Source organism: Aquarana catesbeiana, linkage group LG04 (assembly GCF_042186555.1).
Source record: "Aquarana catesbeiana isolate 2022-GZ linkage group LG04, ASM4218655v1, whole genome shotgun sequence".
NCBI lineage: Eukaryota > Metazoa > Chordata > Amphibia > Anura > Ranidae > Aquarana > Aquarana catesbeiana.
In genome coordinates, this window is record NC_133327.1 from 55,602,885 (window position 1) to 55,608,213 (window position 5,329).

General features: G+C 40.4%; 1 pseudogene; it reads left to right on the forward strand.

The window, feature by feature from the left end:
- Nucleotides 1-4,946: 4,946 nt before the first annotated feature.
- On the forward strand, nucleotides 4,947-5,126 carry LOC141141883 (U2 spliceosomal RNA; annotated as a pseudogene).
- Nucleotides 5,127-5,329: the final 203 nt, after the last annotated feature.

The window sequence follows — 5,329 nt, forward strand, 5'->3', positions numbered from 1 at the left end:
TGGATAAGTCTGTCATTATACAGGACCTGCACCTGTCCTCGAAGATGACAGTGCGGATGCAATGTCAAGAGCGCAAACCCCTGATTTGTCAGGGATGCATGAGGAAATTGTCAAAATGCAAGAAGAGGATAATAGTAGCTGGGCAAAGCAAGTAGATGATGAATTTCCGGAAGAAGATTCCTTCCCTCCTGCTCAGGAGGGTGATGGAAAAAATAGAATGGCCCCCCAAGAGCAGGTAGGCTCTGCGGCAAAAAATTCAAACCTGTCTCCCTAGACACATCAATGTTGGATTACACCGCGGATAATTTTGCTGCTAGCCCGGATCCGTATCAGGAATCCAACAGTGCCTCCCCTGCAAGTAGCTTCATACAGTCAAGCCAGGTGGAACAGCTAAAAGCGATCATGCATTTTCAGAGGAAGACACCTATTCCTAGGAACTAAAACATGGCTATGGCTCTGTTATAGGATCTTCCCTTTTCTCATTATTACAATGAGTCTTACTGTAGCTTCCCTAAATGTGAGAGGAGTGGGATCTACATACCGGAGGAACGCAATATTGCAACACCTTAAAAGGGGTAAAATGTGACATCATCCTTTTACAAGAATGTGCCTTGGAATGAGCTCCCAAATCCAATGAGTGGACTTTCGGTCCATCGGTGTGGTCAGTTAGAGGAGGATCAAAAAATGAGGGACTAGGAATTCTAATTAAGAATAACCTCATTAAACTCACCTCTCACACAGTGATTGTTCCAGGAAGACTCCTCTTTTGCCATCTAGAATTTATGGGTCACAAAACAAGAGACTGTTTAATGCATATTCCCCGGAGTTAGAGAAACAGTTTTAATAATACCCTCAACTTCCACCTACTGGGTCGATGTGGTACCATAGGAGCTGGAGACTTCAACCTCATCCGCATTGCTGAGGATAGGCAAGGAGAAAGCACCAGTAAAGTCGACAGTTCCAGTCATGCTTTTAACAGCATGATCTCAGACTTCCGACTCAAAAGACAGCTGCAGAGAAGTGCATGGGAAAAAAACCCTATTACAGCTTCTTCTCCGATAAAGGATCAGTCAAATCCAGGATGGATTATATCCTTTTTTCAGAATATCTATCAACCCGCTCATACGAACACCAACCTGTTACCTATTCTGACCATAACATCGTCCTAACAAAAATATTGATTGATGCCAAAATAAAATTTGGGAGAGGGGTTTGGAAACTCAACACCACCCTCCTAGATGACAGAATCTGGGCCAGCTTTCAAACACAATAAGAATATAAGAGTAAAAGCTTAATGTGATCCCGCGCTACAGCAAAATAACAAATTTTATCACTATAAATGAACCTGCAATGTCTAAAATAGAGAACAAATAATATTTCTCTTATAGTGTAAAAAAATATTAAATTAAATAAACAAATAGACAAATAAACAAATCAATCCAAGGGCATGAAGAGTAATAATCGTCTCTTAATAAGATCTTCCAAAAATATATATATATATATATATATATATATATATATATATATATATAAAGTGCGTTAATCACAAGTGTCTGTGCAGAGAGATCACGCAGAAAAAGTTCCAGTAAAGGCAGTGGGCAAGGAGAGGTATAAATCCAAAAAATGAGCTCACAGAGCCCTCACCTTCATAACTTAAAAAATCAGCATGTAATGGACAGGAATCAGTTGTGTTGTTACCACTTCAACCACCAGGGGGTCCTCCGTTCCACTGTATGCACGACCACTCGAAGCGTCAATCTAAGCCCAAAGATAAGGAGTAATCCTATTGCGCCGATATCCACCACTAGGGGGTCCTCTACACCACCAAATGGGCGACCTCAAATAGACATCCCATCCAAGTCCCCCTCCGAACTCGTCACCTCCGCTCGAGGGGGGGGGGAATGAGGATGGAGGGCAAAGGCAGGAGAGAGAAGAAGCTCCAATAGTGTAGTATGTTATAATAAAAACAAGGTTTAATTCAATATAGTAGTTGGACTCTTACAATAAAAATGTTAAAAACAAGCATGAATCAGCACACAAGGCATCCTAACGCCACTCTCACGTCACTTCCGGTGCACTTTCAACCTACGCGTTACATCACGTGACTTCATCAGGGGATGCTGATTGGCTGTGGCGATTGTGTTTATATCTTGAAAATATAAGAAATGGGCTGAAACCAAAACCCACTACAATAACATCCTAGACTGGTGGGACTGGTGTAAACTCAAGATTGCAGAGTTCTTTAGAAATAAAATCACTGCCAAAGCTAGAAAAATTAAGGATGAAGAACATAAAAATATGCATCAGCTACATACCATGTACAAATTAAGAGAGGCTGGTATTGATGTAGCTGTGGAAATTAAAGCTCTGAGAGAGAGGAAAGAAACAAAATCCTTGAAGATAAAAGGGAAGAAAATGAGCTACAAATATTTTATTCAAAAATAAAAGACCTAGAAGAAAAATCAAAAATGCTCAGTATTTTTTCAAAAAACTTTCAACAACAAAGTGATAGAGTCCATCCTGACCCAAGTAAAGGAATACAAAGGCAAAGCAATGACGAAGCAGATAACAGATTTCTACCAAAATCTCTACAAAGGGGAACACCATACAACACAACACAAGAAGAATTACAGTCCTATTGCAGCATTTTAAAAGATACTATCCCCATGGATCATAGAGCATCACTATGCTACGAACCCAAGGAGAAAGAAATTTGCAATATACTACAAGCTATGGCCCCTAACAAAACCCCTGGGAATGATGACCTTCCTAAAGAATTCTACATTAAAGCATGGCCAGCCATCAAGGAAGATTTCACGCTAGTGATGAGGCATTCTTTCCTCTCTGGGAAACTGTCAGATTCCATGAAGAGGGGTGTAATTACACTCATTCATAAAAAAGGGAACAAACATGAAATAATAAATTGGTGTCCCATATCGCTCCTCAACTGCTACTATAAAGTCTTTGCCAAACTGGTAGCCAACAGATTGAGACAAGTAGTGGAATACTACATAGGAGACCATCTAACTTGCTCAATCCCAGGGAGGCGTGTATTGGATAGCTTAATCTTACTGAGAGATACCATTTATTTTGCCCAGTCCAACAACCTTGCACTGATTGCTGAACAAGTAGACCTGGAGAAAGCTTCTGATAAACTTTCACTTGGCTTCCTATGGCATGTCCTCCAGAAAATAGGCCCCCCTCAGGGCCTGCTAAAGATCATAGTAGGAATGTATGAAGGCATTTCTAGCCAGGTCCTTGTCAATGGTTGTCAAGTGAAGACTTCCTTATTAAGTCAGGAGTGAGACGAGGATGCCCTTTATCCCCACTCATCTTCATAAGTGCCATGGAACTGCTTTTAAGAAGTATTCAGTACGACAAGGCTTTACAGGGAATCCTTATACCAGAAAGCGATGGGAGGAGAATCAAGTCCCTAGCCTATATGAATGATGTGGTTTTCCTCCTAAACAGTCAACAAGACCTACAGAGATGTAAACTGTATCTTAAAATCTTCTGCGCTATGTCTGGAATGTCAGTAAACTGGGAGAAGACCAGTGTCTGTAATCTAAGGAAAAACATCCCTACAGATGTTGGATGCATGAAACCTTCGGATGAAATCCAGATTCTATGAGTTTCCTTCAGTGCTAAATTGGATGGGTCAAGCAAACATTACACACTGGCCTCTAAAGTGGAGAAAAAAAATCAATTATTGGAAACTACAAGACCTGTCAATGTCAGGGAAGGTCCTAATTATTAAAGCAGTCATCCTGCCACTCCTGCTTTACACCAGCATGATATTTCCACCAAAAAAACACACAGATTAATAGACACAATAGAATAATCTTCACCTTTTTCTGGGGTACCAAGATCGACAAATGCAATAGGGACAAACTCAAAAAAGACCCTAGTCTGGGAGACTATTGTATACCGGACCTACAAACTTTCTTCAAATTACACCGATGGCTTTATGTTGGGAAAACAGCTAAAAGGAAAAATAACATGTATACATTGGAAAAATAACATAACTGCCGCCATGATGCACTACTTGGCTGGATGGATCCTGTCCAAATGGGGATGGTGGAACTACGACATCAGAAAACCCTTTGCTTTTGTAGTACCCCAACCCTACCTAAGGCTTAAGAGTTTCTATGAAGAACACAGAATTAACCTATTAGGGACAGATAGTCTAAACAAGACAAAATTAAGAGCCTTATTGAGCAAAAGTCAAATAAATATCCCTTGCCTCAGTACCCAACAAACCAAAACTACACGGGCTAAAATGAAACTTAAAGGGCTGGCAAATAAACAAAAGGACATGCAATGGATGTCTCTAATGATCTGCCTCCCCACCAGATCCTGTCAAAAGGCTACAGAGGGGAGGGAAAATGCCCCAGCGAGGAATGCAACACTCAAGAGGATTTACACCACCTCTTCTGGTCATGCCTTTTCACAAAAAAATTCATTAAGAGAATCAGCAACTTTGCTAAATCCTCATTGGAAATCAACAATCTCACCTTTCCACTGCTACTCACAGGCTGGTGTGATGGAACTAAAACCAAAAAACGGAAAGTCTGGATCTTTTCCACGATCTACAAAGAAACCCTATGGGATACAAGAAATTTGTATGCCTACAAGCATACTGAACTATCAGTTGCGAGAACTATTAAAACACTCCTGGCCAGACTACATCTAGTCTACCTATTTGACTCCAAGCAAATAGGGAGAGTCACAGCAGACTCCTTATGGAATACTAAAAACTGGACTTCATGGCTTATTAGTAATTAGGAATTCCTATGTCTAGATGACAGTATAGCCAGTTTTTTGCCTGTATATTTAGCTTTCTAAATCTGCTCGTTATTCCTTATTAAACTATAAGAACAAAAAGGAAATTAAAAAGAAAAACCTAAATGATGTTAACGCCCGACTCGTTTTACCCACGATTAAGTAACACTGATCAAGTCTGAAGTGGTTATGCTGAAGGTTTTTTTGTAATATCTGATACATCCACTATCTGGGGACTATATATTAAATGGATATTTAGAACAGGGAGATGGAAGAAGAGCTTGCTCTGTCCACTCCACGCATCGACCTGGTATTGCAGTACCTCCAGGACCGGTGCACCCCTCTCTTCTGCAGTTTCCAAAAAACAGAATGAACAACAAAAATCCTTTTGCTTGCTCATTCGCAATGTTGCTTTTGCTCACAAGCTGTTAATTCTTGCAATAAACTTGCATTTAACCCCTGTGTGTATTGGTGTTTTTGCTTCATGTCAGTTTCTTGGCCTGTCTCCCTCCTCGCATATTTTTTTTGTCGGGAAGCAGCAGGTGAA